This window comes from Protopterus annectens, chromosome 13.part0, assembly GCF_019279795.1.
Source record: "Protopterus annectens isolate FY-2018-M chromosome 13.part0, PAN1.0, whole genome shotgun sequence".
Classification (NCBI taxonomy): Eukaryota; Metazoa; Chordata; order Ceratodontiformes; family Protopteridae; genus Protopterus; species Protopterus annectens.
Window position 1 is genome coordinate 223,373,696 of NC_056747.1, and position 12,921 is coordinate 223,386,616.

The following is a 12,921-nucleotide window of genomic DNA, read 5'->3' on the forward strand; positions in this document are numbered from 1 at the left end:
AGTTACCTCCTTTTATGAGTAGGTAGTGTAGAATTGTTTCCCAATTGATGGAACTTTAGATTCACAGATGGAGCGCTTTGATTATGATACACACAGGCAGAGCAAGAGTGGGCAGCTTTCTCCCACAAAGAAAACAGGCCTTTAGACAAAAGATTTCACTGCAAAATGAGGGTCAACAGTAACAGATTCTGATTTGATTTATAGAGGACATTTTGTCCAGGGCACTGTTGGACCTTTTACGTCCACTTAAGATACCACCACCAACTCTGGCAAATGGGTTGTTGGTATTCATATCACGCTGAGTGACATCTCGCCCAGGAGTTCATTTGTGTCTGGAAAATGAATCCAAGCACCTGGTATGGGGGTTGGAAACCACAAATCACTTTGATGTAGAAGTGTAATGGTGGCAGTTTAATTTTGTTCCAAAGCTCATATCAATTTGCAACAGTATTTGACTCTGAATTCTTACTTGTGGCCATCTTTGCAGTATAAAAAATAAATCCGGATATGATGTTTTTATTTTACTAGTTTTGCTGAACCCATAGCAGTATACATATGCAGGAGCCCTGGTACCTCCCTTGTCACTCCTCTCTTCTCCTTCCACAGTAGCTGCATTGTTTTGCAGCATATAGTTTCATATGTTAGTGGTCTTGGCTCATTCATTCACAGCTCCTGCCATCTGCAACATATGTCCTGATGCTTGTGCAGAGTTTTGAATAACAGCAGCTTTTTCCAGGAAACAAACAACTCCATGCTTTGCATTATATGATTCTAGTCTTTCTCTTTAGTACTGACCCCCCCCCCCCCAACATAGTCATCAAGAATGTGTCTTTTTATGCATGGATTCAAAAGCCACTGTATTCTTTCTCATCCTGTATCACCGATATTTCCCCACCCCCTGTGCCAAGCAGGGGAATTTCTCCATTGTCTCAGCTAGATTTCTCCCATTAAAGTAGGTTGTACTTAGGTGACTGATTGATTATTTAGTTTGTCAAGTTGGACTAAGAACTTCTACATTTTAAATACTAGGCTATCTGCTCTTATTGGTCATTTTAAGCCTGGCCAATTTTCCTTTTTTGTGCTTGAATTAACCTTACACTTAGCCTTATCCGTCTCATGGTCAGTTTATTCATAACATCAAAGGAGAATTACTAGGCTAATAGCCCTGCGGCCCTTACAAGCCTAGCCAAGAGTTTATCCCCAAAAAGAAACCTCAGTCAGCACCTGTTGCCCTGGTCAGTGAGGGATACAGGTGGAACCTTTGGGACAAATTTGTAGTTTCCCATCCACTCATCAAGGTTGCACTTGAGGGTCTGCAAGGTGCTTTGTTTGTCGTGTATGGGAAGTCCATTCCAGACACTGGGCAGCCTCTGGGAGACAAATCTCTCTCTCTCTCTCTCTCTCTCTCTCTCTCTCTCTCTCTCTCTGTCTCTCTCTCAAATTATTGGTCTAATGAGGTTGGAGTGTAGAGAGTTAACTTCCTTTTTTCTGGATGCAGTCCCTTTACTGAGGAGATGAACCAAGTAAAAGGCTTTTCTTACCACTGCCATTACATGATGGTTGAATATGAGGTTATCAACTTGAATGCCCAGGTCTCTCACCACAGGTTGTGTGCTTATGGGGTTTCTGCGATGAAGCCAATGGTAATCTCCACAAAAAGTTTATTCAAACACACAACATAAATTTCTCCAAGTCCTTCTCTCAAACACACAACATAAATTTCTCCAAATCCTTCTCTCAAGCTGAGCTTTGTCAAGATATAAATGCAGGGCAGAACAACCTTATTTGTAAGTCTCTTAATGAGATCATGTGCTTTAATTAAAACCAGTCAAGTTACAATTAAAATTAATTGGTGACCAATTTAAAATTAAACGGCAAGATGTACGAAATACATAAAATCCTAAATAAAATATCTTTTGTTAAATATGTTGTAGTTGAAAAATATGTTATTTAAAAGATATATCATTTGAAAATCACAAAGCATTCGTGTATAAATAAATAAATAATGTATGTTAATGTCCCATGAAACCACATTTGTAGTGATTGATTCTTATAACAATGTTTAGTGTGCAATAAATATTACAATGGGGTACCACGAATAAATGATGTGAGTAATAAATAGTAATAGATAAAAAGCAAACGTTAAAAATACAAGAATTAAAAATAATAATAAAGTATTAAGTGTTAAAACGTTGTTACATAGTTTATATTCCCTATACTCAGAATAAATATAAATATAAAATACAAATAATTTGATACAAATAAGTAATGTTGATAATCTCTTACTAAATGCTGTATGCTATAACTTAGCTCTTCTTAGTTTTAAAACACTACTTTAATTTGTGCAGTCATTTAACCCTGGCCATTTAGCTGCATCCAGTCTTAGTTGCCATATAAGCTCCCTATATTCCAATTTAGTCTCCCAGTCACCCCCTCTCTTGTCGGGTGTTATCTGGTCTAACACAATGAACTTGATTTCCATATCTGGGCAGGACAAAGAGTTTTTATAAAAAGCATTGGTCTCTTTTTTTTCTCTTCTAAAAAGCTAACCTCGTTTGAGAAGTATTCCGCAGTGCTACACATTCTAGAAGCACGGATTAGTTGCCCTTTGATAATTCCTTTCTTTTGATAGAAAGGATGACTACTGCTAAAGTGCAGTAAGAATTAAAATATGTGGGTTTCCTGTATACTCTTGAAGCAAACTTGCCATTGGTGAAATCCTTGATTATAGTTACATCTAGATAGTTCAAACTAGTGTTACTGACCGAGTGTGTAAAGGTCAAAAAGGAAGTGGTGGAGTTAATGTAATTTACAAATTTCTGAAAATCCACCTCTGTTCCATGCCATAACAAACAAACATATATCATCCAGGTATCTAACATAGTGTTTAATGTCAAGTACGTAAAAACACAAACTTGTAACTCACAACTAAGAGGTTCCACAACCCGAGTATACCACAGCAATGGCACTAACTTCCTCTTTAAAATTGAATGTTCTCCCTGTTTCCAAAAAATCCACGCTGAAAGATGTACCAAGTTAGCTCCACAGCAATAATGGAATTTATTCTTGAAACAGACACACAAAAACAGCCAAAAAGACGCCAAGGAAGTAATTCAACAGGTTTACCCGGGTTTCGTCCGCCAAGACGAACTTCTTCAGAATAATCTAATCATTGGTTACCTCCCCAATATATACACAAGAAATTAATTGATTAATTAAACTACCTAATTGATATGAACATTGGTACTAACACAATTGAGCTATAATTGATGGAAATAACTATAAATTCATATATGTATATAACCCAATGTATACAATTTACAAATGCATATATCAATAAACAAACATAATTAATTAAAGACTGAAATGATTAAAATAAAATAAAATAAATACATATGTTAATATTGCAATAATTCATATTTCATTAAAATTGCAATGCTCAAACATAATACAATATTGATGCTATGACTGTGAAAATGTATATTTATATTAAATCTTCATAAATACATTTAGATACCCCCATATGCTATCCAAAGAATATATGTATACATATCATTATTCCTACCCAATATTTTAATACTAATGACATATAACCATGAATGGCTTTGAAGGAATATTATTATAATAACTATACAATCTGCATAATAAGCACAAAAAGGCACAAAAAACCATATTATATACTGGTGTGTAATAACTTAATTACTTACTACCTTATGTTATATTGAACTATTTATCTATAAAAATATTTAAAATATTAATTATATATGTATTTACCTAGACTAGATGACATTTAAACAAATAATGTACTAATGAACTAATTTAACATCTACCCTTAATGTAATTTTTCATAAGGATAGGTTTGATTGTACAGTATTCATTGAGACCAGGCCAATTATGGGCATTCAACAGAATCTGCCACTTTAACTCCTGTATGTCAAGGTCATATTTAGTAATTCTTCCTTGTACATCACTCAATAAATGTTCAATTATACAGAATTTAAAGTTATGATCAGTATGTAATTGGATATGCCTAACCAAGGCATTGGTGGTTTTCATGTGTTTTATATCCAGTATATGTTCTTTTATTCTACTCCTGAATTTCCTACTGCTTTGCCTATATAAAAGGCTCTACACTGTTGACATAATGCTACATAGATTACATTAGATGTATGACAATTAAAATGTCCTTTGATCTTAATATTAATGTGATTGATTTTAATTTTGTCCTGTGTGTCTTGTATGTACCACATGTTGTACATCTTCCACATCTATAATTCCCAATTGGTCTATTGTTATTATACTGTCGCAGATTTCAATATTATGCTCAAAAACTCTTTGAAGGACGTGTCCTTTTTATACACAAATTTAACCGGTCCTTTAAATATTGATGCCATCATATGTTCATCAATATACAAGTTCCAATTCCTATTAATAATATTCCTTATTATTGGTGTACAATCATCGTATACTGAAATGTATAAAGGCATCTGATCCTTATTTTCATACAAAATCTTGTTTACATTTTGATCATATCCATGGTTTAAAATGGCTTGATATATTCCTACCTGTCTCTTATTTTTCACTTCTTGTTTGATAGTTTCACATAGGATTTCTGGGTATCCCCTGCTTATAAACATACTTTGCATGAATTCCAATTCATCATACAATTCAGTCTCCTCACTAATCATTCTGGCTGCCCTGACCATCTGACCCTTAACAACACCCTTCTTTTGATGGTCAGGGTGCCAGCTGTCATAGTGAAGATAGGAATTGGAAAATGTTGATTTTCTATGTATGTTGGATTTTAAATATTCCCTATGTTTATCAAAAGTTAACTCCACATCCAAATAGGATATACTTTCATAGCCAATATGATGTGTAAACTTTAAGAATCGTACATTTTGATTTATATATTCAAGAAAAATATTTAAAGATACCTCATCTGCATCCCATACTATAAAGATATCGTCTAAATATCTAGTGTATGTTTTAAAATATTGTTTGAATGGACTATTGAAAATATAATTGTACTCCCAATATGTCATTATTAAATTAGATACATGGGGCGCATGCCCCCATTGCAACACCATCAATTTGTTTGTAGTAATGTCCTTCATAGTACAAAAAGTTGTTATGTAGTACTATTTCCATTAGACTAATCAGGGTATTGATCTTGGTTTGGTCAAATGTTTTTGATTCAAAAAGCTGTTCTTCTAACCAAATCAACCCTATATCATGGGGTATTGATGTGAAAAGATTACAAACATCTATAGTAACCATAATGTTTCCATCCTTCATTTTAACTTTATTCATCATGTTAAGGAAATCCCATGAGTCCTTGGTGATGTATGGAAATTTAGACATACTTAACTTAAAATGGTTGTCAAGATATTGACTGATGAAACATGTTTTGTTCCTCTTCCCATCCACAATAGGCCTGAACTGTAAGTTATTCAGACCCTTGTGGATTTTTGGAATTCCAAATATTCCACTAATGACCGGAAAGTCATTAGATAGATATTTGTGTTCATCCTCTGTCAATTCACCTTGCATTAACATATCTTCTAATCTGTTATCTATCCTTTGATGAGCAATGTTGATTTCATTTAAACTTATTTCAGAGTAAGATTGACCTAACAACATGGTAGTCATATATGTGACATAATCCCCTGTGTCAGTTATGACAACTCCACTGCCTTTATCAGGCCTCATTATTCTAATATCTTTAATATTTAATATTTCTTTAAATATTTCCTCATCACTTTCTGTCATGTTACTGTGTATAGGAGTATTATAATGTTTAAAAAAATCCCTAATGTCCATTTCGGCCTGTTTTTCAAAAATAATTATTTTGTCATTCATAGGGGGATTGAAAATACTAGGTTTACACAAATCACTCGCTATATGGTTTCTCCTGTTGTCCTGTACATTTCCCTGAAAGAATAATTTCAAGTTTAGTTTTCTACTGAATAATTTCAAATTGACAATAGAATTCACTAGTTTCCCCTTGCGACAGGGTACAAAATTGTGTCCCAATGAAAATAAGTTCGCATGTTTACTGTTGAATGCATATTTAGAATAATTAAATATTTTATAGTCCCCATAAGTATTGGTAATAATGTTAGGGTTACTTAAAGGTTCTTTAACAAATAATTCTAAGTTATCATCCAATGCACATGTGTCTTCTTTATTCAAATACCTTTCGATATTAAGGTCAATATGGAAATTAATAGGATTGTGAAATTCATCACCTAAAAAATCAGTGCTGTTCTCTTTCATACCATTATTCGTCATGTCATTACCTGTGTTGTCAGTGTAACAACTCAGCATGTTAGAAGAGCCAATAATGTCAGGGTATTCATAAATAGTCAAGTCTAATAATGCTTGATCCTCTTGTGCTGACTTATTTAACTCTAAATCTATATCTCCCTGACAATTTGTAATATTTAATTCTTCAGCTGTTAACATTTGACCAAACCAAGATCAATACCCTGATTAGTCTAATGGAAATAGTACTACATAACAACTTTTTGTACTATGAAGGACATTATTACAAACAAATTGATGGTGTTGCAATGGGGGCAGCATGCGCCCCCATGTATGCTAATTTAATAATGACATATTGGGAGTACAATTATATTTTCAATAGTCCATTCAAACAATATTTTAAAACATACACTAGATATTTAGACGATATCTTTATAGTATGGGATGCAGATGAGGTATCTTTAAATATTTTTCTTGAATATATAAATCAAAATGTACGATTCTTAAAGTTTACACATCATATTGGCTATGAAAGTATATCCTATTTGGATGTGGAGTTAACTTTTGATAAACATAGGGAATATTTAAAATCCAACATACATAGAAAATCAACATTTTCCAATTCCTATCTTCACTATGACAGCTGGCACCCTGACCATCAAAAGAAGGGTGTTGTTAAGGGTCAGATGGTCAGGGCAGCCAGAATGATTAGTGAGGAGACTGAATTGTATGATGAATTGGAATTCATGCAAAGTATGTTTATAAGCAGGGGATACCCAGAAATCCTATGTGAAACTATCAAACAAGAAGTGAAAAATAAGAGACAGGTAGGAATATATCAAGCCATTTTAAACCATGGATATGATCAAAATGTAAACAAGATTTTGTATGAAAATAAGGATCAGATGCCTTTATACATTTCAGTATACGATGATGATTGTACACCAATAATAAGGAATATTATTAATAGGAATTGGAACTTGTATATTGATGAACATATGATGGCATCAATATTTAAAGGACCGGTTAAATTTGTGTATAAAAAGGACACGTCCTTCAAAGAGTTTTTTGAGCATAATATTGAAATACCACAGTATAATAACAATAGACCAATTGGGAATTATAGATGTGGAAGATGTACAACATGTAAGTACATACAAGACACACAGGACAAAATTAAAATCAATCATATTAATATTAAGATCAAAGGACATTTTAATTGTCATACATCTAATGTAATCTATGTAGCATTATGTCAACAGTGTAGAGCCTTTTATATAGGCAAAACGAGTAGGAAATTCAGGAGTAGAATAAAAGAACATATACTGGATATAAAACACATGAAAACCACCAATGCCCTGGTTAGGCATATCCAATTACATACTGATCATAACTTTAAATTCTGTATAATTGAACATTTATTGAGTGATGTACAAGGAAGAATTACTAAATATGACCTTGACATACAGGAGTTAAAGTGGCAGATTCTGTTGAATGCCCATAATTGGCCTGGTCTCAATGAATACTGTACAATCAAACCTATCCTTATGAAAAATTACATTAAGGGTAGATGTTAAATTAGTTCATTAGTACATTATTTGTTTAAATGTCATCTAGTCCAGGTAAATACATATATAATTAATATTTTAAATATTTTTATAGATAAATAGTTCAATATAACATAAGGTAGTAAGTAATTAAGTTATTACACACTAGTATATAATATGGTTTTTTGTGCCTTTTTGTGCTTATTGTACGAATTGTATAGTTATTATAATAATATTCCTTCAAAGCCATTCATGGTTATATGTCATTAGTATTAAAATATAGGGTAGGAATAATGATATGTATACATACATTCTTTGGATAGCATATGGGGGTATCTAAATGTATTTATGAAGATTTAATATAAATATACATTTTCACAGTCATAGCATCAATATTGTATTATGTTTGAGCATTGCAATTTTAATGAAATATGAATTATTGCAATATTAACATATGTATTTATTTTATTTTATTTTAATCATTTCAGTCTTTAATTAATTATGTTTGTTTATTGATATATGCATTTGTAAATTGTATACATTGGGTTATATACATATATGAATTTATAGTTATTTCCATCAATTATAGCTCAATTGTGTTAGTACCAATGTTCATATCAATTAGGTAGTTTAATTAATTAATTAATTTCTTGTGTATATATTGGGGAGGTAACCAATGATTAGATTATTCTGAAGAAGTTCGTCTTGGCGGACGAAACCCGGGTAAACCTGTTGAATTACTTCCTTGGCGTCTTTTTGGCTGTTTTTGTGTGTCTGTTTCAAGAATAAATTCCATTATTGCTGTGGAGCTAACTTGGTACATCTTTCAGCGTGGATTTTTGGAAACAGGGAGAACATTTAATTTTAAAGAGGAAGTTAGTGCCATTGCTGTGGTATACTCGGGTTGTGGAACCTCTTAGTTGTGAGTTACAAGATAGTGTTTAATGTGTTTCACCCAGTCTGTGCCAAATATGAAAGTCTGTTCCCATTTGTGCAATACAATGTTCGCATACAAAGAGGCACAAGAGGCCCCCATTGCAACTCCCAATTTCTGTTTGTAAATTTCACCGTTTCAATTTCAAGCTTTTTGCTGTGCTTATGGGGTTTCTGTTGATGCGGTAATTGGTAGGGGTCGTGTTTTTGCCGAATGGTAAGATACATTTTTTTGCATTTAGCTTGAAGCCATAATTTTGGCACCAGTCTTTAGTTGCTGTGAGACCCTTTTGCAGTATGTTAACATCATTTGAGGAATGACCGCACCCAACTTACAATCCGCAAACTTGGTCAGCCACAGGCCTTTTGTCTTTGCCTGGACCTCTGAGAAATAGATGCCAAACAATAGGGGTCGCAGGACAGATCCCTGGGGAACTCCACGAGTGACAGGTATGCTATCAGAGGTGGAGTTGCCTATTCTTTGAGTGTCCTGTTGGTCATGCATTTGGCCACCCACCTGACGAGATAGGGATTTACACCAAGTTGTGTTAGCTTTTTGATGAGGCCTGGGTGGGGGATTGTGTCAGAGGCCAAGTTCAAGGTAAGTTGTATACACTGACTTTCCCTCATCCATGGCTTTGGTGACTGTCTCAAAGAAGTCAACCAGTTTCAACAGGCAAGATCTGCCCTTGATGAATTTGAACTGGGTGGAGGTCAACTGCTTGGAGATTGCCTGTGTCCTTGTTTATGACAGCCATAATAATATGCTCCATGGCTTTACATATCAGACTTGTCAAGCTGATAGGGCAGTAGTTTCCAGAGTCAGTAGTGGCACCGTATTCTCTCCAACAAGAGTGGCTGGGATCATACCTTTAGATGACTTGAGAGGGCACATGCATGGGATAAATAAATTAGGAGCTGCTTCTCTCCATTAGTAGAGCAGGGGACAGTCCTGGGGTAAATTTTCTGTTTTTCAGTCATAGATCCAAGTTGTGCTTGAATATGGCCAGGGTGAACTTTGTTTCATCTGAATAGGAGTCTGTTCAGAGCAGATTTATACTCAGGGGTGTACTTTTCTGTTGATGCAGAGGAGGTTTAGATCCCTAGAATGAGCATTTCTGATGTCGTTTGACTTGCTGATGTGCAGTAAATCTGTCAGTACTGAGTTTGAGTGTCTTTTCTGCCAGACTCTGGTGACCGTAGCAATCTTTAGGATACAGATTATAGTGACAGGGCTTTGGATTGGTCTGTGTAGGACATGTTTAGGCTTTTGTATCCTTTTACTAAGGTATCTGTGTGGGTGTACCAGTTGTTACATGTGTCTGGACAGATGAGGGTTGGAATAAAGGGCAATGGTATTCCTAAATCTAGACACCTTCCTTTGTTTACATGCTGTGCAGTGTAGAAGGACTTTCTTACAACAGTAGGCTCATGTTGGTCAAACTTTAGGTCACTCTCCACAGGTTCTTAAATCCCAAACAACTGGTTCACCTCTTAAGTGTGTGTTGTCATTGTGATAATGCTAAAGCAATTGGGTATGAAACTGAAGGTAAATTGGTGAGGATCAAGGGTACCAGTTGTAGTTCAGTAGCACTAGGAGCAACCTGGATAGTATTTGATGTACATGCATATTTAAATCCTTTTGGTAGGGGTAACCCCAATGTGAATTACTGAATGAGGTATTACTGATTTCATAGCAGGTGGTAAGGGAGCACTTTTGACAAGCATCATGTTAAACTCTTTTGGTTTCATGAACTTCAGTGGTGGTCTTGCATATGAGATCTGTTTCTGTTACGGATGTAAACATTTTGAAAAATAAAACTTGGGTAAGCTTTACAGCCTACTGTAAGTGAGGAGAATTTTTTCTTGACTCCCTGAAAGTTGAGGATACTGTCAGTTTTGAGTATGGTGGACTGCCATCTTTGTATGTACTTTTTAAGCTAAAATCTTGGGTTCAAGTTTGATTTACCTTTGTGGCTACCATTAAGCACTGTACACGAAAGACACTTAAAATTAATAAGGTGCATTGTAGAATGCTTGTGACTGATGGGCAATTAAAAATGTTCTCTTAGTCTTTGAAACGGAGCAAGATTGGAGACTCCTGGATCCACCAATATAATAATTTTCTAGATGCACTGAATTAAACGGGCAAAGGTGCAAGTCCTAGATAATTTAGGTTCCATCTCTGAACTTGCTGCAGTCCCAGGTACCAGCGAGGTGCTAACAAGAAGGTATGACATATGCAGCTGTTTAGGGAGGATCCGTTATGCTGGGACATGAAACCTAGTCCATAACCTTATGGGTGATGCAGAATTTTAACATGTAGCCAGTCAGTGATCAGTGTAATGTAATGTGATGGTCAGTAGTCAGGCAGTAGAGTTCTGCAATTAGGTGCTGGCAGACCATCTGGTATCTGGAAGCTCCATGTACAGAGGGTTGTAGTCCATTTGAAAAGAAACCCGAAGATGTTAACTAAAGCTAGGTTCTCTGATAGAATAAGTGGCTTAATGAGGCAGTATTGCTTTTGCAGAAACTTTTTGGGGTGTATATTTTTCTTCAAGAAATCTTCTGGGGTTGCGCACCTTTGACAAGAATTCAAGCTACTTGTTCACGTTATATAAGCCTTTGGGGCAGGAGAATTTTGAGACCTTGAATGTTGCATTAAGTATTGAATTATGGTCAGTTGTGAAAGTCCTTTGTGTGTGCACAAGTTTCAAATTTGTGGTAATGAACTGGAATGCTGTAATTACAGTATTGCGATCCTGCGGATTTTGTTGTAGATCTTTTCAGTGCATTTACTTGAATAAAGAGTTAGCGAACGTTGAGTTGTAGTGAATTTTTAGTTATCCGTCCATTACTACTCCTTTGCCTGTGGCAGCTGTCTAGTATCACTTTTTAAGCTAATGTGTGGTGTGTATGATGGGCCTAGGTTTTCTCCTGTTTGAATTCTGTGTGTTTTGATACTGTGTGGAGTTTCACTTTTCAAGGTATCAACTACCGAAACTGAACAGAGTTCAACCCAGTTGCATTATATGTTCAACTATGTTGAATGAGTTGAAATGTATTAAGGCACGAAATTTGTTTTGTGTGATTATTCCTGTTTATACCCCAGTCGGTGGTAATTAAGCAGGTAAAAAGAAAGCAGGGTGTCACATTGAAAACACATGTAAAGTCAATTACATTGACAGGTTGCAGGGACTGTGATGTAATATTTTAAACCAAACACTGCAGCGATAGGATATCTAAAGGTAGACTTTAAAAATCAAGATACCCAGGGACCTCATACATACTTAGGCAGACCTGGAATTCACATTTAAAAAAAATATAAAATAAAAAAAGTGTATAGAGTTAAAACTGTTGTTAAAATGTATGAGAACATTAAGCCATGATGACTTTTTTTTTTTTTTTTTTCTTCTCTCAGTCGGTGGGCAGAGTTCTTCTTTTAAATTTAAAGGGTTGGGGGGTTTTAAGGGAAGGTTTTGTAAAAAAAAATTTTTTTAGTCCATGTAGTGAAATGATTCATAGTGGTCATGCAGCTGTTCTCCAATTGCATGGGTGCCTAAGTGATGAGCTCTGTTTTAGGAGCCCAAAGTTGGCTTTGGAGAAGTTTATCTCAGTGGCTACTTTATGTGTGTGTGGGTGGAGGATGTGGCTTTCCAATGTGATTATTTTGTGTTTGGATCTAACCAGGGAGAAGCTTATTTACAGAGCAACGGTCACCCATGTTAGTAATGACCAGGTCAAGTATGTTGTTAACTCTTAGTTAAGCAAATTTAGTGACAACGAAGCTGGTCCAGGGCTTTGAATTTACCGAATTTGCGGAAACGGCAAGTGTATTGTACACTAGTAGTTTTCCCAGTTAATGGAGAGGTATTGGAAGTCGCCCAGTATGAGAGTGTTAGGTTGTACCCTAAGATCTGCTGCGCCGAACGCGGAAGTGTTCGGGGGCTGAAAGGTGTGGAAATGAGTTATAGCCTGGTAGCAGGGGTGCTTCTGCTTCCTTTGAACCAGGTCCCTTGTTACAACACAAATGTCTATATTCTCCATTTTAAGGAGGCTTCGAGCAAGTGCATTTTGAGATTTAGACTTAGCTGAGCAGCATGACCTCAAATTGTGTTTGTTTGTAAATTTCCGTTACAGTGGTAATTTGTCTTAGATCACTGCCTAAAAACAC

General features: G+C 35.2%; 1 protein-coding gene across 1 annotated transcript in view; it reads left to right on the forward strand.

Moving 5' to 3' along the window:
* LOC122787178 (guanine nucleotide-binding protein subunit alpha-11) overlaps window positions 1-12,921 on the forward strand; it is a 490,815-nt gene that overhangs the window by 30,656 nt on the left and 447,238 nt on the right. The gene's annotated exons all lie outside the window — the stretch shown is intronic.